The sequence below is a fragment of the Pseudopodoces humilis genome, chromosome 2 (assembly GCF_049639895.1).
Source record: "Pseudopodoces humilis isolate 2021_Gansu_Grassland_sample_001 chromosome 2, ASM4963989v1, whole genome shotgun sequence".
Classification (NCBI taxonomy): Eukaryota; Metazoa; Chordata; class Aves; order Passeriformes; family Paridae; genus Pseudopodoces; species Pseudopodoces humilis.
Window position 1 is genome coordinate 81,177,047 of NC_142201.1, and position 23,139 is coordinate 81,200,185.

The window sequence follows — 23,139 nt, forward strand, 5'->3', positions numbered from 1 at the left end:
CCAGTGCCAGCCTGAACGACAGTCACTACAGCCCCAGCTAACACATCCACCTGTAAGAGAACATGCATTTGCAAGTCACAAATAGGCTTTTGGCTCATTGTTAAGAGCACCAAAGAACCTATGACAATTGGGGAATATTTGGCATTAAAGGTCAAGTATCCAGCCCATTTGTGGTGCAATGCAAGGGGGCAGGTTTGAGGATGGTTTTGGCATAGCAATGTAGGTGGGCTTGGGGCAAAGTTAAGTGATCCACATCCAAAAAAAGTCTACATAGCATTTGGAGTGAAGAATTTCACCTCCAGTGGAGAGATACAAGTTTTCACTGTGAGCCACTCAGCAGGAGCCTCACGTCAGACGGAAAGTTACACCCAGAAGCTCAAAGTGCTCCCTGAAAATGATTTGGGTCTCTTTTCTTGGCAACTGATAACTTCACTCCCTTCCCACAAAATTAGGCAAGCACCAAATGAGACTTCCCAGGTACAATAGAAGAGTTGCAGATAATGGGAGTCACAGAGAAAGCACCATGTATTTTTGTATATTCATTACACTTAAGCAGTCAGTGAAGACAGTGCTTGTTTTTTGGAGCAGATCTGTGTCCACTCATGTCTGTCCCAAAGCCAGCAAAATAAAGCCTCAGCATGGTTACAAACATCATTCCCTTCACCCTCAACACAAATACGCTCTTGGACAGATCCAGAGTCTCGTGGTGATAAGCACATAGGAAGCCATGATTAAATATGTAATCTACAATAAAAGTAAATTATTACTTCATTCATTACAACAACCAACACTGAACACAAAACTAAGTCAAACATTAGCTGGGTTATGTAAGAGCACCAGAGGAATGCTGCAGACCTTATATGGGTGGTGTCTGTGCTTTACACACTTGTTGAATTCTTCTTCTCTGTTTTATTATTTTCTCCTTGTTGGTACCTCCGTGTACATGACAAGAGTTTTCTTTATACCAGGTTGTACAGAAGGTTGCATGGACTCCAACATGTGAGCTGTGCTTTGATAGAATATATCACATTTTTTCGGTCTATCACATTGAAAGTAGCATGTGGCATTTTTAAAAGGTTGGAGTAAGAAGTCATAAGCTTCACTCAATATTTAACTACTGTGAGCACACTTTCCAGCTCACACCTACCCCCTGGTACATCCTTTAAATTTTAAGGGGAGAGCAAGTTGCTCATAAACAGTATGTACATACTCCCCTTTCCTCATCATTGGCAATAACTTCAAGCCTGTATCATGATAAAACTTGAGTTTGAGGCTGATGGCCTGACTATACTCTGTGCTACAGAAAAATTACTTATCAGTGATGAAGAGAGAAGGGGACAACTGACTCAGTGATCAGAATCCAATTTTACTGTGGGTTGCATCTGCTTATACACCATCCTAGGAAAGCTAGTGATTTTTTTACTACAATGATTGAATTAAACATCAAACAAACGTACAGACATACATGTATATTTCAACATAGACTGCCAGGCTTGATTCAATCTTCTTGCAATCTTCAAACCTGTGTTTGCTCCTGCCATCAGATCTCTTATGCTAATGAAGTCCAAGGTGCTTTCTGATTTCACCATGTCTCCTCCTTCCTTTTCTACCAAAAATATTCAGTTGATGGCCTTATTAATTAATCTCTGGGCACACTGAAGTAAACAAGGTATCAGAATTAACACAACTATTATCAAAATCAACTCAAGCATACCTATTTTAAACAAATCTTTCAGCCAGAGTGTTAAACCCCAGCTACTATACAGGTTATCTTGCCAAGATCCAGATTCTATTCCCAGTTTAAACACACCATTTTTCAGTTGCTATATGCTTTTATGAATTGATTCAGAATTGTCTGTCAGATTCATGCAGCACATTCCAAAGTCTTCACACCCATGACCTTGTGCTATAGCTAGAAATCTATTGCTGCTCTATTTTGCAGAGTAGCATGCCTTACACTGTCAACATCTATTAATAAGTTTGATAAGGCAGAGTTGGTGGCATTCATCTGTTTTCCAAGCCAACAAGCTAGTTTATTTAATTGACTTAAAGCCTTTTTTGCAGCCAGTCCGGGCAAGAGCAAAGAGGCCCAATTCATCTGAGTCTCAGTCCACAAAGACAATTTATCATCGCAGTATTCATCAAATGCATGTAAATTGCTCCTTATTCTGCGGGGATATTTGTGCTGTAAAATCATGGATGCATTAGGTGTCAGCACAGTCAGTTGTCCCAGACTGCAGGGACCCCCTTTTATGTGTGAAGGGATAGCAGCCCAGGCCCAATCTCCACAAACCAAAAATATTCCTGAGGCAGGGGGGCATTACTGGATTTAGAAAGACTGCCAGAAGTGTAGTTGCACCAAAAGGTTTGATTCTTATGCACAGGGCGATAGGGAGAAACATCCCAAGCTTTAGACTGATTCCTTCCTGTGTATTTAAAGTTAACACAAAAACCCATTTTCACAGAACCCAGGAGCCTTGGGGCTCCAAGGGTGCTTCAGGAAGGTAAGGGACTCATTGATCCCATGCATCAACAGGATTTGAGCTCTGCACAACAGGGTATTTCAGTATCTTTTGGTATTGGCCAATCTAATGGCAAGCCAACTAAACAGGTTGAAAATGGATTGTCTGGGGACACAGTGACTAGGCATAGGGTATCTTGCTTTGTTATATTAGCCAGAGTTATCCAAACATTCATTTTGGGCTGGACAACAGGCCAAGCTGTGCTATTAAAAGCAAGCAATCCTAATAAGCACAAGCATAGTATTCTATTTAATTCCATGCTTTTTTTGCTTTTTTTTTTTGATTGTTTTCTTAGCTATGTTGTGGCAGAGACTTCTTTTTGGATTTTAGTTTCCAAGCATACCTTTAGCACATTCCCTTTTTGTCTTTTCCCAAGCTTGTTCAAGGACTGACCAAACATAAGGCACTAGGTTGTTTTGTTTGCACTCTACTTTGCAAAAATGACTATTTTCAGATTCCCTCAACACTTCCCTCCTGAGAATAGGGAGGCGAGGGCTATCCTCTTCCTCCTGGCCTACTACAATTAAAAATTCAATGGCCTCATACCTTATTTGTAACTCCTCATTATAACAAAATCTACACCATGCTCTTGCCAGAAGGGCTCTGCAATATCACCAATTTCCACACTTTTTACACTGACATAAAACCCAAGGTTCACAGTTTCCTTTGCAGGTGGGACAAAAGATGTGAGTCATGAGCTGCAGTCTCTGTGTGGTTCCTCCTTCTCTAGGGGCTTGGTGGAGTCCTGGCCTCCATCAGGTGCCGGCAGGGGTTCCCAGCAGGGTTTGATGTTTTGGGTGGGGAGCCAGCGTGGTCCTTTCTCTGAAGAGACACAAGCAAAGCCCCTCTCCCATGGGATCAAAGGGTAAGGGCCGAGGATTCTACCAGATTCTGGGTCACAGATCAGTACCGGTGGTTTCTCCTCGCAGGAAAATAATGTGGATAATGCAAAATGCCTAGTCATGGAAGGATTTGAGTCCATCATTGAACAGGTCAAAAAATTAAAAATGTATAGGGCTTTCTGTAGTCTTTCAGCAGACGTGTCTCCAGCTCCCCCCTTCTGTTGTATCAGGAGGCGCTTGAGAGAGCCATGGGCCTGCTCTATAATGGACTGCACAGTGGGTGAGAGGGGTATGCCCATCTCGTGGAGAAAAAAACTGGTGATTTTATGGGAAATGTATGTGGGGCCATTATCAGTTTTAATCTCTTGTGGCACTCACAATGTGGCAAAGGCAGCAGTGAAATGACGGCAAAGCATCCTTTGCTGTTTCTCCTGTGTGAGCTGAGGCAAAAAGAGCACCTGGAAAGGTGTCAATAGAAGCATGCACATATTTCAAACAACTAAATTCAGGAAAGCGTGTCACATCTGTTTGCCAAATTTGTAGGTTCTGTAAACCTCTGTAAACCCCTTGGGTTGACCCCTCTGTTCACATTAGGAAGAGAGCAACGCTGACAATCAGGGCATGTAGCGACAATACCAAAAGCTTGTGCTGGAGTGAGCTCAAAAAGTCTTATTAAAGCTCCAGCATTCTAGTGAAAAAACCAATGACTCATTATTGCCTGTTCTACTTTGTTTGGTAACACATGTTGCACCAGGACAGTTGACAAATCAGCCTGGGCCTTCTGAGAGGAATCTGGGAAAATTAGAATGGGACCTTATATGCATGACAAAGTAAGGAGATGTCTTTTGATCTAAAAGAAAAATTAGGAGCTTCAGCCAGTGAAAAAGGATATAATTTTTAACCTCTTTTAAGACAGAGGCTTCAGCTCTAGACACAATTCCTGCAACACAGGGAGAGTCAGTTATTAGGTTAAAAGGTGTACTGAATTTCTGAAACACTCTGGTTACAGTAGCCGATTCTGCTATCTGCGGAGACCCTTCAACAACAGCAATATCAGATTGCCAGGCACCAGTTTCAGGATCCCTCCACACAATCACTGATTTATGTGTTTTCCCAGAGCCATCTGTGAATATTGTCATATCTTGCAAAGGAATCTCACTTCTCCTTGGCTTTGGGAGCAAATTAAAAGAACAGCTCAACAGTGTTTAGGCGGGTGAGTAGATAACTGCCCTGAGAAGTTGGTTAAGGCAATTTGCAATTTCTCAGATTTCTGTAGCAACCAATCCAAATAGAACATTGTAAGGGGTAGAAAGGCATAGTCAAAATCTCCCCCAGCCAAGGAGGTCAGTCTTTGACAAGCTTTGACAATTAACATAGCCATAAATTCATCTTGCATGGAAATAGTCTTGTGCATATTGTTAGGCAGAAAGATCCATTCAATAATTAACACAGGGTCTGGGTTTTCTGAGTCCCACTGAAATATCAAGGCATGTGGCTGTTTATCAGGTTTAAAATTATTAACAATAGAGGTTACTCTGGAGCCCAGTGAGCTGATGGCCTCTGCAAGACAGCATCAGCTACTCTTTGCAATGCAGCTTGTGCCTTTGTGTTTAAATGTCTAGGTGATGAGAGGTCAGGCTCTCCCCTTAATAAGGCAAGCTATGGATTCTAACTGTGAAGCAGGCAACATAGTGCCTGTAGAATAGCAGGCCACATAACTTTCTCAGTCTTGCCTGGGAAAGTGGCCTGGGAATTCATAAGGAGGAATTAAAACAATCCTCAGAGATAGAAAACGGCCTTGCAGGTGCTGTTTGTCTGTTCCTTGTTTTCTTGCAAGAGAAGGTCGAGGGGTGGTGAGCCCCACTGACCAATGATGGTGATGTGCTAGTTCACTAAACAGTAAGAGTTTTCTTTTCTCTACTTTTCACGTATCGGTCTATAAAAAAGACCTGAGGTAATAAACCGAGAGAAGTTCTCCAGTTCGACTCCCAAGAGAGTCTGTGTCGTTCTTCTTGCCATTCCCAATAGAGCGACAGCAAGCAATGGCTCTAATTCTGCATTTGAAATCCCATGCAAAGGGTGAACCCAGTTGATTGCTCTCAGCAATTTTTGAGCATCATGCAGATTTCTGATTTCAGTTAAAATCTGCAAAGGTTGTGCTGAAATAGAGTGCATTCCTATGCGCCAGCCCAGATATTTCCATGGGGATGTTCTCTGAACTTTTTCAGAAGCAATGGTTAGACCTGCTGATGTAACAGCCTGGCTGACAGCCAGCACTGCTGCATCCATTCAAACCACTTTTTCTGCAGAGATAAGAATATTGTCCATGTATTGGTACAACAGAACATCAGGCATACGTTCCCAAATTGGGCTCAGGGTTTTTGCGACATACTACTGGCAGATGGAAGGGCTGTTGGGCATTCCTTGGGGTAATACTATCCAATGATATCGAATTAATGGTGCCTGCATATTAATGCTCAGCACAGAAAAACTGGATTTTGGTGCATCATCTGGATGCAGTGGGCTATCAAATAAACAATCTTTTAAATCAATCACTGTCATATGCCAATTTCTGGGGATCATGGAAGGGGAAGGGAGCCCTAGTTGGAGGGTTCCCATTTCTTCCATTTATCTTGTGCAAATCGTGTAACAGCCTCCACCCCCCCAGATCATTTTCTGATTACAAACACAGGGGAGTTCCAAGGGCTATTAGACAGGACTATATGTCTTTTATTCAGCTGTTCCTGTACAAGTTCTTGTAACATGCACAGTTTATCTAATGACAGGGGCCATTGGTCCACCCACACAGGGTCTGAGGTTTTCCAAGTCAGTCTGGGGATGTCGCACGTCCTAATGACCCCTATACAAAATTAGATTGCATGAAAATTCCCTACTGTGTCAACACATCCCTCCCCCACAAAACCAGGGGAACAGACAATACAAAAGGTTTGACTGTGGTTACCTGCCCCTCAGGTCCTGTAATTTGTACCAAGTGTTGGCTTTGCAGGCTTTGGCTATTCCCACCCACGCTTGAGAGCACCTGACGCTCAGTTGTTAATGGCCAGTCCCTGGGCCATTGGCTTTTTGAGATGATTTACATCAGCCCCAGTATTGATGAGCCCTGTTAGAACTATGCTCCTGCCTTTTAGAGTCACTTTGCATTGGCACGTGGGGCGTTGAGATGTAATACGCTGTGTCCAAAAAAATCTGTGGGACCCCTGTGGAACCAAACTCACCTCCCCTCTGTTCAGCTATCAGGGGTGCAGATAAGGGTGCTGCCAGGAAAAGTATGAGTCGGGCTATATTGCTCCCAGCCAGGACCACACAGGGCAGCTGGGGGGTACAAGCCATGATCTTTATTTCCCCAGCTGAGTCAGAGTCAATGACTCCTGGCAGTACAAATAACCCTGCTATTGCGGTGGATGATCTACCTTCAAGCAAAGTATGGTAACCAGGTTTCAAGGGTCCAGAAACTCCTGTAGGGAGACACAATACTGAGCAATCAGTTAATGTTACTGTGTTATGATATGTCCAGTCCAGTGCTCCCTGTGGAGGCTGGACATAGGTCAGACACTGCCCAGTGTGGGAGAGCTGGGCTGGTTGGAAGCTGGCAGCTGCTCCTGGTTGCTGCATCTGCTGCTGCATTGGCTGTGGAATTTGTGTCTGCACACATCACCGTCCCAGGCTCCGAGATGAGTTTCTCTGTAAAAGCTCACCATTCTGGTGGAACTTGGAGCAATGGAGATCAGCGAAGTGAGAGCCCTTCCGGCAGTGAGGGGCTTTGGGCCTTTGTATTTGCAGTTTCTTTTGATGTGTCCAGGTTCCCCACAGCCAAAACAAACCAATTGGTTTTCAGGAATTAATTTCAGGGCAGCAAAAACCTCAGCCATACCTTGCCGCACAGCTTGATAGGTAACTGCTGCGGTATGTTGCAATGTTCGCAGGCGATTGCAGGCTTCTATCATTTGAAGCAAAGTGGGCTCTGGTTCAGGGGGCAGAGATTTCACTAGGTGCTTACAGTCCTCATTAGCATTTTCTATGGTAAATTTGAGGAGTACAGCCTCCCTCACCTGTTCATTATCTGTTTGTTTCTCCAATGTTTGTTTTAATTTGTCCACAAATTGCATATAGGGCTCCTGGGGGGGGCTATTTGATATTTATGAAGGACTGTTGTGGAGTCCTGGCATCAGGAACCTTAAGAAATGCTAAAGGAGCTGCCTCTGTATCCCCTGTAGGGCCTCTCTCGGTAAAGCAGCTTGCCTTTCCTCCACTAGGTGGTCAACAGTTAAGGCAGCCAGGGCTTGGTTTGCATGCTCCACATATGTCACAATTAAATTCTCCAGTCTTTTTTGCCATTGCACCATAAATATTGTGTATTGCATCAGTGTAAGCAATAGGTTTGCCAAACATTTATCATCACGAGCAGTCATGAGGGAAGTAGTAAAAGTTGCTCCTAGTAAATTACTGAAGTAAGGGGACTATAGACCATATTCTGGCATGGTACAGCACAGTTCTTTAATTTCTGAGTGGTCTAAGGGCTCCCACTGCGTGTTCCCCCTCTTCGGGCCAAGTTGCATGGGTGCCACAAAAATTTCTGCCGCAGTATCAAAGTCTCTGTCCTTAAGGGCTTTCTTTTTTATTGGTAGCCAATTGTTATGCGTATGCAAAGGGAATAAGTCCGGGTCTTTTCTGGGGCCAGGGTTGAAAGGGTACAGTTCCTCTTCACTGCCAGAGTCAGTGTCCACCACATAAGTGTCCCATCCCATCTGGCAGTTCTGGGATTGCTGGCGATATAGCAGTGAGGCTGGAAGGGTGACCGGGCTCTATCCCTGGTGCTCACTGGGGAGGGTGTGTGGATGGGGGATGGGGAGCGGGATCTGGGCAGGTTTTGGTCCAGCACAGTTGCCAGGGCTGTCTCAGAGATAGCCTTGTGAGCAGCCTCACCGCTCTCCTCCCTTCTAATCACATCCATGACCTCCCTCCAAGCAGGGAGCATTCACAGCTCTGGCTTGTGTCCAGGGAGGGTGCCCAGGTCATAGAGCTCAACACCGACCTTGTCCCAGAAGCAGAGGGTAAAAGCAGAAGAGGGAGTGGCATTGGGAAACATGCATGATGCCCATGGTAAAAAAAAGTCATGCTTTAGGATGAGGGAGCCATGCTTTCTCAAGAAAGCAAGCATGGATTCATTAACATCTCTCTCTTTGGACACACTCCGTCCCATAGTTTCATTCCCCCAGCTCAGCTGTCGTGTCACAGCTGATGAGGTGATTGTGGGCCCAAGTGCGGTTCTTTCACTGCCAGGATCGGTTCCAGGGGCACCACGACCGCCACCAGGTAGGTCAGTCCTTTTCCTCACATGTGGCACCAGTTATCGGCGATGAAGAGAGACGGGGACAACTGCCTCAGTGATCAGAATCCGATGTTACTGTAGGCTACAGTATATACCTGCTTATATACCATTCTAAGAAGGCTAGTGATTTTTTACTGCAATGATTGAGTTAAACATCAAACAAATATACATGTGTATTTCAACACTGATTCAATCTTCTCCTTGTCACCAGGCTTGATTCAATCTTCTTGCAATCTTCAAAGCTGTGTTTGCTCCTGCTGAGGCATCCTGGCTATCAGATCTCTTACGCTAATCAAGTCCAAGGTGCTTTCTGATTTCACCAGAATTACTTATTAAAAATTATTGTCCATCTTTGAGCACTCTGTACACAGAAGCAAAATGGAGAAAAAGTAACAGATCAGGTGATTTGTCCAAAGAGAGCAGCTCAGGAGCACCCATGTAAACCAGACCTATGCCTCATATTACCTTTGTTGAACTATTTTACCTCTCCAGCCTCTTTCCCCACTGATGTTCCCAGCTCTGCTTTGCTTTTCTTTACCATCATTGATGAGTATCTTTTCACTCTTCAGTCTTAATATCACCTTCCTCTGCCCTGGTATCATGCTCTCTATGTGCATTTTTGTCTTTGTCTACCAAGGAAGTTGTAATAGGGCTGGTAATTTTTGCACCATATTCAGGAAATTTTCCCTTTTAACTAAGTTTTGTATAAAAGCTATAGGTACCACAATAGAGAAGATAATACATTCTTCTACCTTTTCTTCCTACTCACTCCTAAGGGCTGGAGTGACAGGCCATCCATGATGGCCCAACCTGTCCTGTGGTCTTCACCATTTCGCCATGCAGACAGGCCACATCCCAGTGCTCTGCAGCTGTTCAAATTCTCTCCTAGCCACTGGTGCCTTAGTGTCACCTCTGTCCCCAGACTGAAACAGAAATGCTTTCTATCCTAAATTAATGTTCTATGTGCAGCAACTGAACTGATTGATGCAGTTCTCAAGTACCTGATACTTACCTAAGAAGATCCTAGATTTCCAGCTTAAAACAGGCACCACCCAGCTTCTCCTAAACCCTCTCCTCCCTTTGCTCACAGAACAGCTCTTCTCTTCCCAACCAAAGCCTCACCAATCTGCACCTTTGCTGTTCACACAGATCATTCATAAGAAGAACTGGTTTAGTCTGAGCTGTCAAGAGAGTTATTTCCTGCAGAAGTACTCTAGTGAAGCCTTCTGAAAAAAAGAAGTCCCCTCAGGATTAACCCAACCCATCATCCTCTTTCATCAGTCATTGCAATTGTATCTCAATAGATCTCATCTTGGATCACTGGCATCCCCACACACACACAAAAAACCAAACCCAACAAAAAAACAAACCACCAAACCAAAAACTTCTTGTTAAAGCACAATTTGCCCAATTTGTATCTTCAGGGTTTCCAGTTTTTCTTCTTTCTATGGCTCCAACTCCTTATTATTTTTCACATTCATGTTATAGCCTAGCCTACATCCTACTAATTATCCTTAAAGCAAAAGCAGCCCTGTCAACCATGCTCTCCTTCATGGCTGGTCAAGTCTCCTTGAAAACACTCACTGAGCATTCCCTTGCTCAAAAATACTGCTCTTACCTGGCCTTTCCCTGCCTCTTAGTGATCATAACCTGTAGTCACCCACCAGAAAGCACTGAGCTCTGCCAGATAGAAGCTGCATTTTGCCATTGACAGCTACTGTGGATACAATGACGGACCACGGGATGCTGCAGCAACAGCAACGTGCAGTGGCAGGAGGCAGAAGGAATCTCACTTGAGTGGTCACTCTTAATTTAAAGCAGCAGGTCTCTCCCCTCTTGAGGTTTATCCAACTGTTCTTAAGTGGAAATGTTAGGCTGTTATGCCCATGTTAGTCATTCTCTTCCAGGTCTGACCTACAGAGAATGGCAATTCCTCTTGGATCCATCAGGCTGAGAGGTGATGGCGAGATGAAAGTATGTGGCTTGGGTTTCTTGCAAACAGCAGGAAAGGAGTAGGGAATTATGGAAGATTTGAAATGTGACACAAGATGTATTTTTGATATTTACAGGGATTTCTGTGACTTCAGAGGGAGCCCTTCCCACGCAAAAGCAGAAGTGTGATGGAGAGTCTCCTTTCCCAGGAACAGCCAAAATAGCTGTTATGAGCCTGTTCTTTGCAAGAGGACAAACAACCTCAATCACACACTGAGGCACACTGGGACCCACTTAAGGCTTAGGATAAAATCACAGATGCTCCTTTTTAAAACTAGAAGTTGGACAATAAAATGTCAGAGCCTTGGACAAAGTCCCCAAATGGCAAGTAAGTTTCACACCTCTTGCATGTGAGTTTCAGCACACAGCTTTTCCCAATGTATCCGTATGTATCACAACATATTAAGACTCAATTAATACATTTACCCTTTCAAAAGGGCACACAAGCTATAAGCACTTTCTTCTTTCTTAAGAAGAGACAGATGCTGATTACAGGAAGAAGTTCCCTGTAACAATTCTCTTCCTAAACCGTACCAATTGTCTTGCCCATTTGAAAGACTCATTTGCTGTATCAGAAGAAAAAAGACCCTTATTATTACCAATGTCTGAACCACTAACCATCAAAATTGTTTGCTTACCAGGCACATTACTTTTTCTGCATAGCACTGCTTGAATCCCTGTAGCACCTTCCCAGACAAAGTGCCATTAACATGCAAATGAAAAGTTCACACTTCTCCTTGAGATGGTACACAATTATAGTCATAAGCTAAGATAATGAAAGGCTCAAAACAAGACAGGTTGGTTACACATGTCACAGTACTGCTTGCAAATCATTCTCTCCTCTAATTACCACAGCATTTCCAGGAGGAATCGATTACAGCAATATGGATGAATGGGATCCTAAAACTGAAAAATGTACTGAATTAAACATTAATGCACTCACTGACTGTTTTTTTTATATATATATATTATGGTATGGCCTAGGAAAATACAGAACTAAATAACTAAAAAGAAGAGAATGCTGGACACTGAGGCTTTAAAGTGTCCCAGCAACAGAATATAACAAAAATATAAATTCATCCACCAGGCTATACTTACACTTTTTGTTTTGTTTTTGTTGTAAAGATTGGTGTAAGCCTATAGCCAGGCAGAAAGCCAAGCCACAAACTGCGCTCTACTGACTGCTGAGGTCTCCATTAGGTGCTCCAACAGAGCATTTGCCCAGACCAAGCCTAAACATGACACAGTGCAAACCCTACTCAATGCCAGGCAATCTTACAGATGAGGACTGCCAAACAAGCACCTGAATTCAACAAGTTCCCTGCTCCCCAAAGCATTATACACACTTTAGCTCTGTTTTCTAACAAAAACAAGCTTTTGTAATACCTGGCCAACAGGCTCAGAAATTACTGAAGGAAAGACTGTTCCAGCAAAATTATAAAGAATATCATGGCTGCAATTCTTTTGATCCCCAGGTGGCTGGGATAAGCCCAAAATCAGCATCCACACTGTCACTATTGAGCTGACCTCTGCTCTTGCCATTTTTTGTTTGACTACAGCTGGCTAGTTGTTCAGGACACTGGTGCCTGTCAATCAGGAGCACACTTAGCAGGCCATGCATTTCTTCTCCAACTGTTCCAATCACAATTTCCAATTCTATCCACTCATTTGTGCTATCTGGTCTCTGGACCTCCGTCTACTGTTTCTGAGCCCTTGAAGATGCAGCACCCAGCTACCAGAGTTTAAAGTGCTCAAAAGCTTTTTAAAAGAGATGCTCCTGCATGGGACAGAAAAGCTGAACCACTCCTTTATTAATAAGTGATCTGGCACCTTGAGCCCTGTGCCCAGTTCCATTAAAGCACTAACTGTTCTGGCAGATTATATTGTACATGGCAGCACTGTTTTATCTTGCCCACCTTTGAGGAATTAACCAAAATGACCCACTTCTGACCCTGCTATCTCTCTCCTGATTGTGTCTGAGACCTAAAATAATAATAATGTTATTTACACAATGCAACTTGGGCACCTACGATTCAGGAGAAAAAGCCAAGGCTCCATCATTCAGTGAACAAACCCAACGGAATGCAATAAATTCTAAGCCAACATCTTTGCAAAGTTATTTTCACTTTCTTAAAGAATTTAGGGTTCATGGAACATCAGCTTAAGAGTAAAGAAGGTATGCTTTCAAGTCTTTTGGATCACATACAGGGCAAACTCCAAGCAACTGTGCCTTTTGCCTCTGCAAAAGGAGAGTAACACAGAGCCAGCCACACCAGCCTGAGGAACCACTGAAAGCACATTGCTGCACCCCAGTATTTGAATTAAGACATGCAGAAACACACACACTCTGCATGAAAAGAAAGCCCTGGTTGCTAGCAGGCCTTGTTCTGCTCGACTTAAACTGAACCAGCGCCACAGCATCATGAGGCTGTGACAAAAATGCCACCTTTCACATCAGAGTCACTTGATCTATAAGAATCAATCATGTCAGAGATAAAAATCAGAAATCAGGTAGTGGCTGCTCCTTTTCTTACTTCTTATGTCACCTCCAACATTGGGAGAACTGCTTTTCTTCCTTGCTATCCTCTCACATCCAGCTGCACTGCAATATCCATCACACAGCACCTCCCTGATAGCTGGTGGCTGCTAAGGCAATATTTACAGTATGGCTTGCGTTGCACTTTATAAAATTCTTTGGAGCTCTTCCAGAGGGAAAGCCCCACATAAATCAAAGTTATTAGTGTCATCTACAGGCTAAGTCCAGTCAAGAATTTTCTAGAGTGCACTGTGGAGACTGCGGATCTTTGAAATACCAATCAATGTGCAGCAGAGGGGCTGAGTAATAAACTTCATTAGTATTGCTGGTAACACTTTTCTTCAGTGGCATACAATAAATCACTGATGAATATTCAAGGCAGCCCTCTGAGGTTATCTCAATTTTATGCATGGAGGCAACCAAGAAACAGAAAGTTTAGAAGGAACTTGCCTATAAACACAAGAGAGAGATGCAGAATTCAATTGTCTTGCCTTCAAAGTACAAAATATGCAACTTCTAGAGGAAACTGAATTCTGTAAATTGATTTGCAATGAAATTAATGAGACTGTGTTTCCCCAACACTACTAATGGCTATTCCCACCCAAGTTACAGCACTGGTTAATCACATTACAGTAACACCTACAGGCTGTGGAAAACTGCAGATTTTTTACTGTAGAAAGTGAGGACTAACAGACAGGAGTTCTATCCCAAAGACTTTATAATGGATAATAAAACTCAATCTATACACAAAATAAAGGAGCAGTCATAAAGAGATTAATGACTCAAAAACTGCATCAGAGGAAGAACAAGAAATGGATCAACTCTCTGGAGTATCAGACAGACATCAATAAATTCATTAGCTAAGCATCACCCAGCATTGCCCAGGAGATATTTTTAAAACCTTCCTCTGTATCTCCAAGAACTGATGTCATCAAGCAAAATGAGAAATATTGTGAGAGATGTGCTAACACGATGAAAAGAATTTTTATGTAGTTTCACACATTTTCCAGCAAGAAGCCTGACATTTAAGCAGGATGACCTGATTACTAGTGGCTACTCCACAAATTGATGCACCACGCTCACCCCCGCAATGACTGACAGCTGCAGTAAACAAACAATCATTCACGCCAGGTTCTTCCTCCCTGTGGCGACAGCAAAACCATGGAACTTAATGAGATACTTTATTTAATATTTATTTCACAATCAGGCTCATTTATTCTAACAGAATTAGCTTCAGCCCACAATGAATGTTTTCCTTGGTTATTTCACTCTGCAAATCAATACTCAATTTATTTCAAATTTCTTCATTTGAGAATTCTTAACTAGGGGGGATTTGTTTTAAACATGCCTTTATTTATTATTATTAAATACCAGCTAACCACCCACATGGCTGTGAAATGAATCAGCCTGAGGATGCTACCTCAAAAAGTTAACCTAGCAAAAAAGATCCAAGCAGTTTGCCAATCCAGAGGCACGACAGGTCAGAGACAACACTGATATAAATGTGATGGCCCATGACAAAAGACTGAATTCACAATGAGCAAGGTGAAGTTACTCATGATGAAGCATGCATGAAGACCAGGCAGCAGCTTGAGAAGGAGCTTTAGAAGTTCCCCATACTACATTCACATCTGCAGTAGAAAAATCAGGAATGGTCCATACTAACCACGTATAATGGAACAGGACAGGGCAATCTCAAGCATCTCCAGCACAGGCATGTCCAGCGTGATGCAGCAGACACTTCTCACAAGCCATGCTTTCGTAGACATTTTTGTCAGTGCTTCCTAGTGACACAGGGACTTGCATAGCTAAGTGCAAGTGCACCAAGGCACAGCTTTCCTGCAGAACTGTGAGAACAGAACTGCTACTTAAAAGAAAAGGAAAAAAAGATTTCCTAATAGAAGGAAACACTCTACTGTAGCAAAAGTCATTTACAAACATAATGGAAATACCGAGAAGTACCTCCAGATCACAGTATGAATATATTTAAGTTTATTTTTCAGTTTTAGGTGATAGGCAAAGGAGATGGGATTTGGAGTTAACAACTACTAAAAGACACTGATTTTTTCTGCACTGAACATACACTGCATCCCTGTACAAGGTATTCAGGGCATGCCAACCGCAGGTCACAACACAAGATGAGACTTCACTCCTACACATCCCACAGAGCGGTTTCCATCCGAGTCCTTTGCTCATGCCTCCTTCTCCTAAGTAGGTCGAGCAGAAATCCACTAGCTTGGAGCTAAGAGCTCAACTTTAGATTCCTGTTTGTCTGCTGAAATTAAAGAGTTAACAGAAACCTGTGTTTATCTGATGGGTTTCTATGTGTGCACAAACACATCAATCCAAGCAAAATGCTACTACCGCATTTTAGAAATGTGAATACTGCTGACTTGAAGGGAATGGGCACAGATCCCTTTTTAGAAGGAACAAATTGTTCAGAACAAGGACAAATGCAATAGAGAAATCAGGCACTGACTCTGCTTCTACAGTTTCAAGCTGCTGGTACATGTAACTCTGGCAGTCTTTACACGTTTGGTTTTTTCAACAGACCCAACATTGTTCAAGAACCCCCTCATAAGTACCTAATGCTCTCTAGAGCAAATATTTACAGTAGGGGTTTTTATATTTTTATATGTGAGAAATTAGAGGGTACCACAATCTTCAGTTGGGTAAAGACAGGAAACAGCTACTGCCAACAAGGCTGGAATAATGGCAATGGTGCAGATACTCACTGAAGTTGAGTGTATTTTAGACAGAAGCATGGAATTAGCTGCAAACTGTGTCAAAACATCCCCTTTAGAGTAAAAGCACTTTCTGTAATTATGCCACAGAAAAAGGGATTACAGAGAAGAACAGCAGAGACCAAAGCCATTATCACACAGGTTGAACTTGCTGCTACATCTCCAGTGAACCAGATGCTGACTATTCTGATGTCCTCAGCAGTCCATAGATACACGGAAATCCCAAACCTGCCCTTTCCTTTTTGTGACAGCTAGATACTTCTCCAGACTTTGATGGGGTTTAAATAAACTCATTACCACAGGTTTATCTGAATTGTTACCTTTTCTCCACAGGAAATGTTTCACTGTGAACTTCAGGGGGGATGAAAGAATAAAAAGGCTAATGTTATTTCTCGTAACCTTCTTCTCAATATGCAAAAATGAACTGACACCCCCACAGCAATTTCAGGCTACCTGATTCTCACCTCTAAAGATTATTCATCTCAGGATAGAATAATCTGATGTCTCCAGAGGACTAGCGGGGATACCAAATGAGCCAGGAAAGCTTTTTCAAGCCTACATTTACTTTTCAGGTATTTGTATTAATAGATGTAAGGAACAATAGAAAAATAATTATTTTTCCAAGTGGCAGTTGTCCTCTCACTCAGTTAATCAAGTTCAATAGGTATTATAATAAAGTCTCACTCTTCAGTGTTGGAGAAGAAGGAATTTACAACTCCCCTCTACCATCAGAAAGCAACTGAAAAATAAGACAATACAGTATGGAGATGCCATCGTGGATTTCTTGATGTCAATTCAGGTTATACAAGGTTTTCTTACTGTGTTTCTAAGGAAGGATGTTATTTTCAGTAAACATTTCCATGCAGCCCAACTGTCATGAAAACACCACTTTTTAGGCCCTAGAAGCACCATGAAGAAATTCTCACTAATTAGACACAAACCTGGCTTCCTTTAAAAACTTGTTAGATGAAAAGCCTTGACTGATCTATTTTCCATTTCTCTGAGTTCAGGCAATGAAATCTAAATCATAGAGAAGTGCTAATGATTACTTTTCAAGTCCACTTTTTCATTACTGAAAGCATTCTTTGCAACACAGCAAACCCAAAATCTCTTTTCTAATCCTGGCAATCCTTTAAGTTTTAATTAGCTGTAAATCTGAATGTTGGCGTTCACATCTCAACTCATGGCCTACATCCCAAGCATGGATCTGGGATTTTTCTGGATCTCTCGTCACGTTTATATTTATGGATAAATGACTATTTGGAGCAAAAGAATGACCATTGAAAAATCAGGAGGGTCTGACAAGTTCCCATGCCTTAAGTTTCATGTCTCATGCAGGGTGATCTACTAACCAGACACAAATTTTTCTACTCAGCACCTTTAATAATCTGTTTCCTAGAGGCATCACCTCTTCTTCAGGTAAAGTCTCCACTCATACCTACTCCTCAGATTCATTTGTATATACAAATAAATGAGGAGTAGGTATAAATATAGATATTTATATACTTATATAATAGTAGGTATTTATATACTTGGAATATCCAAGCTCCTGATGGTGCATCTGAGGTGGCTGCATTGGAGCAAGAGGCTCAGGCAGATGGAAATCAAGCAGGAAGAAAGCAGGTGGGAACAAGAACATTAGCAGTTCCCCTGGAGCTGGTACTGTCTCTTCAGCAACACCCCACTAAGTAGTGAAACATGCTGTACAACCCCACACAGCTTTGTCAGGGCTGGACAAGCACTGTGGAGAGCAGTGAAGGCTTTAGGCTTCTCTGCTTTGGAGAAAGAGGGTGACTTCCTTGCTCCTTGAAGCTTCCTGAGGAATAGAGGCAGAGAGAAAGGTGCTATCTCTTCCCCGCAGTATCCAGTGATAAGATGCATAGGAATGGTTCAAAAGTGCACCAGAGAAGGTTCAGACTGGACATGAGGAAGTATTTCTTTACCAAGAGCATAGTGAAACACTGCAACAGGCTTCCCAGACAGGGGGTTGATACCCCAGCCTGTCAATGTTCAAGAGACATTTGGACAATAACCTTAACACATTTATGGTCAGCCCTGAATTGCTCAGGCAGCAGGACTAGATGATCCTTATAGATTCTTTCCAACTGAAAATATTCTATTCTAACTGTTTGATTACTCAGGAGATGGGTCCCATCCTTCCAGAGCCAGGTAACAGGGTAATCCTTCCTGCCAAAGCAGTAAAAGCTCCTTTTATATATATATATATATATATATATATATATATTTTATTTTATTTAGCTGCAGGGATTTTGGTCCAAAACACTCAGGAAAGCACATGCAAATGATTGTTAATGTGGGGGATGCGAGACTCTCATACGCAGTCAGATTCATTTTCTGCACTGTTCCAAAAAAATTGGCATCAAGGCTCAGCATCAGCCTACGGGATGGTAGTTCCATGACAAGTCTCTTTTACAAACAACAGCCTGGATTTATATCAAGAAATACTCCTACTTTAAATGCACACATGCTGCCCTTTGAGTAACTGAGTTTTTGCTTAATCAAAAAAAGCAGAGTTTAGTTTTTGGAACCTTCACTGCAGAGGAGAAGCAGCACAGTGCAGCAGTGGGTTGGGCTGCTGGGGCTCTGCATGAAGTCTCCCTCTTTATGGAGGGCATCTTTAGCAGGACACAGTAACTCAAGCACTGCTTGACTTCTGTATTTTGGCATCTCTAACACCTCTTTTTTTTCCTCCCTCTTTAAATTCAGCCAGCAGGATACAGTCTTTTAAGAAACCATGCACAAGCTCATCTTTTTTTCATGCCAGCACAGCCTTTCCTCCCTTCCTCCTCTCCCCTTCCTTTTCTCATTACTCTTTCCAAGGTCTAAAAGAAAACACTACTCAGATACTTAAAGGTTACAGTTAACTTTTAGTTCAGCAGTACTCGAAAAACAGTATTTCTGCTAAAAATAAAGAAAATTAACAGGGTATCCTGTGATGTTTAAAAGGACAGCAGCAGGTTTCTGTGAGACTTTACTGAAGGTTTTCTCCTCTGTTTGTACAAGTATTCCCTAATTATCTCAGGAAACTAATAGCTAGGCTAAATAGGTTTTAAATAGGTTTAAATTTTCCCTTTAGTGTATTAGGGAAGAGCACACCTCTGCAGTGTAGTGAGAGCAGTAACTCCAGGAGAGGCGAGATGACAAACAGCAAGTGAATCTCAAGCTGTTCACAACCTAAATATCTCTCCTCAGCTCAAAGCAACAAAGCTCTCTAATTATTTTTATCTATGCAAGGTGAAATCAAATGACATTACAACATAAATCTCACTAATACCTTATGCAGGGCCAATGTTTAATAGCACAGATTAGTTATGAAACTACTGCAACAGACCTCAATGTGGTCTCAACTGTTTAAAAGCCAACAATGATTTTAAGGGACAAGTTTTATCCTTGTTCAGCCCTAATTATTTCCACATATTAACACCTGAAGAATATTTGACTCAATCCCTTCCCTCCCCCCAGTTTAAATTCATTATTTATGCACAGGGCAACCAGGATTATATGACAAATATGACAGATCGCTTCTTTCCCACTGTAAGAGAGCCATTAAAAATAAGATGAAAATTTAGTTAGTTATTGACAAAAGCACTAGGAGGAAGTGGGAAGCTAAATGACTTGCTGCAAAATGAAATTGTGGAAACTAGAAAGTCAATCAAAACACTGCCTCAGGTCATCTCGTCTGTCCTCCAGCCAAAGAAGAGATGTTGCTGAGCATCTCTGCCCCAAGACCTCCCCAACTGCCCCAATGTTTTTGATGTCAGAAACCCATCTATAATACAGAAAACTATTTTCCTGTCTCCTAAATCTGCTGTTCCAAAATTTTCCAAACATCTGTACAGGCATCAGTATCTAAAGAGTTTCACCACTGCAAGGTATGCCTATATTGTGCTACTTCCTGCACTCCTGCCATGCCAGCCACACAGTTAAAATGAATATAATTTTCTCACTGCCTGGGTGGTTATTTGACAACATGCACAAACCAGCACCTAGCACATTCCCCACTCCTCCATCTCTACTCAGAGAGAGCAAGGCTTGCACTCAAACTGCTGGTCCTGTCCCTAAAAAAAGGTGATAAGCCTTAAAATGAGAGATATAATCAATCTAGGTCCCAGCTCTTATAATTTCTTGTTTTGCTACATGGTATGTAAGAATAAGAAAATGCCAACAAACCTATGCCACCCACAAAAAACCCAGGGCAAATGTACTTCTCTGGGACACACCACAAAACTTAGAGCAAGTGTCTCAATTGTCCAGCTGATGGATGCCAGCCAGGCCCCAAACCAAGGCAGATCCAGAGCTGAAAACAGGAGCTCTCTACAGCTTTAGAGATGCCCCACACTCCAGCTCAGGCTGTGAGCAACACCTACCACCTGCAGCTGGGTCTGGGAAGATGGGGAGCACACACCACCATGATGGACCAACAGAGAAGAGCTTTTTCACAGCAGGGTGACAAATGGGGGTTGTTTGCTTGCAGACACCTTTCTCCCCTCGCTTGTTTGAGAAGCAACTCCATAGTTCCTTCCTGAAGAGTCACATTCAGCCATCCACCTCCTGCTTCAGAAACGCCAGCTGTCTCACCAGATTCCCAACCCTACAGAAATCCCTGTCCTCTCACAGCTCATCTCTGAAGCAAAGAGGAAAGTTAAGCTGAAAAGTCAGCAAGGCTAGCCCAGCTCTGGCTCTTCCCGGTTCCCCAGATCTCACCAGTCTTTGTGATCCCCTGCACAGGAGGGTATGTGACACCCAAGCATCCCAAGGCAGCAACAGGCAATTTAACACAGTTCAGGGCACACAGGTAATGCTCATAAAACCAATTTGCAAGGATGTGATTTCTGGCTTCACTAAGAAGCCAATAATTAGCATCATACTCAATTTCAGGAGGAACAGGACTAAAATACAAGAAAACTCTGCAGAGTATGACCATCAGACCACCCAATCCTGAATTTCCCTTCAGAAACTGGACACTAGTAAGAAACAGGGGAAGAAAGTAAAAGACCTGAGGAAACATTTAGTCCTGCCTTCCTGGGATATTTTCTTTGCTTCCAGTAACTGGCATTTTGGAGAATTCTTAATTCAGAGTAAACACATACAGTGCATTCAGGTCTTTGTGGGACAAGAGGAAGGGTCCCCTAGCTCATCTGGGTTTTTTCACAGCAATCATTGAGTTATTTTCAGCTTTTTGTTCCTTTTTATGTGTCTGTATTTCAGTTTCTAAAAGGCAAAATTTAATCTGATTAATACAATAGTGTATATTTCTGAGGTACATTTTCAATTTACCTCCTGATATAGTATAACATAGCTTGAATATGCCAGCATGCATTGTCACAAGTATTTCAAAATCCAACAAATGTAATAAATTTTGAAAAACATACAAATACATATTGCTATTTATGCTTGTTTTTTTCAAGATACATACATACAGAATGATGAAAACAAAATATAAAAAGATGGGCATCACAAAAATTGTATTATTAAAATGCAGAATCCCTGGCCATGGATTCTTTGCTTGTCCTCACCTATTTCTGTATCAGTATTTCCCAGAACAATTCCCAGCTACACTTTCAAATCATTACTTCATATCCAGCGCCTTCTATCCCAAGCTAACAAAATCACTGCTATAAAACTTCTCCTTTTACAACCAAGATGGGAAACACATTATTAGATTATCTGTTCCCTCCTTTGTAAAATAAAGAGGAAAACGCCATTCCAGGAAACAAAAATGTTAAAAAAAGACCAACCAAAGGCAACGCCTGCGAGCACTGTTGTTCTTCCCCTTTGAGTCAGTAGTAAAGAGGAAGGAAGGAAAAGACACAGAAAATAAATGCAAGGAGGTGTGGATACAGCATATTTATCCCACTTGAAGAGGGGAAGCTGTAAAATCCCATCCTTTGTATGGGGACGCCCCAACACCGCCTGGGTGTTTACAAACACTTTGAGCAATCCAAACAGGGAGTTTCATTGTCCCCACTGCACTCATGACACCCTCTCCCCAGCACTGCAATTCCAGGGAGAGCCCTGCCAGAGGACACACAGTGCCAGTTACACAAGAGAAGCACAGAAGCAAATATGCAGCAGAGAGGATGGAAAAAAATTTAAAATATCAGCTCAGCTGCACACTCTCCTGCTGCTCTCAGAACAGCCTCCAAGTCGGGCTTTGGTGAGGATTAACTTTAAAGGGCACTGAAGTATAGTGACAGACTCGAATCGAGCAAGACCCCTCTGTGTTCACACATTTCATTGCCACCAGCATAAAATGAGATGTCTGGGGTCCACTAGCAATTGTGGAAATAACTTTTTATAGAAAGGGATAAAACCTTCTGATGTCATAGAATAAAGAAAAAATACCTGTTATGTTGCACTAATATCTTAGCACTGTTCAAGTAAAGATCCAAATTGCACCTCACAAACAGCAAGGAACAAAAAGCCACTAAAATGAAGTTCTGCTGGACCACAAAGTTTTTACGAAGTTTAAAATAGAGGCACTTCTTGTATTTAGGATAAAAGTGAAAAAGATCAGAGCTGTAGTTTGGAAGTTGACATGAAACATCAGACTGTCCAGCCGAGAATTTTTAAGATACTAACTCATTCTATGACTTGGAAAAGAAACCTGGACCAACTGCACACAGCCAGGACTGAGAGTCGGTTGGATTCAAATCTGCCCTGTTTCCCTGAAAGAGGGGAGGAATAGCGGTGTCAAAACAACGAAGCCGCAGGACAGCACACCAACGCCCCCAAAACCACCCTAAAACACATCTCGTATTTATTTTGTCCTCAGGAGCCCGGCTCTCGCAGGCTCTGCAGCGCTTAACGACAGCAATTCAAAACCCATCTTATTTTACACTCTTGTCCAGCCAGGGAGACAACCGAGGCAGGGCTCTCCGCCGGCTCGGGACTGCGCAGCTCCGGGGCGCCCGGAGCATCCCGGAGTTGCGGGAGTTTCCCGAGGCTGCGGGACGCGCAGCGCGGCCGCGGAGCTGCCGCCGGGCCCGAAGGCCGGTCAGGGGGACTCATCTCCGCGGTAGGAAACCATTTAGCGGGTTAGGGCTTTTTTCCGCCGTTCCCCGTTCCTCCGCCCCTCCTTCTTCAGCTGGACCAGGGAACGACAGCGCAGTCCCTCTCGGCAGCGCTGCTC

The 23,139-nt window shown here is 42.7% G+C and overlaps 1 protein-coding gene and 1 pseudogene across 1 annotated transcript in view; both read right to left on the minus strand.

Moving 5' to 3' along the window:
• Positions 1-23,139, minus strand: part of RAB30 (RAB30, member RAS oncogene family) — a 56,452-nt gene that overhangs the window by 32,709 nt on the left and 604 nt on the right. The window lies entirely within an intron of this gene.
• Positions 1,620-23,018, minus strand: LOC148184897 (syncytin-A-like; annotated as a pseudogene).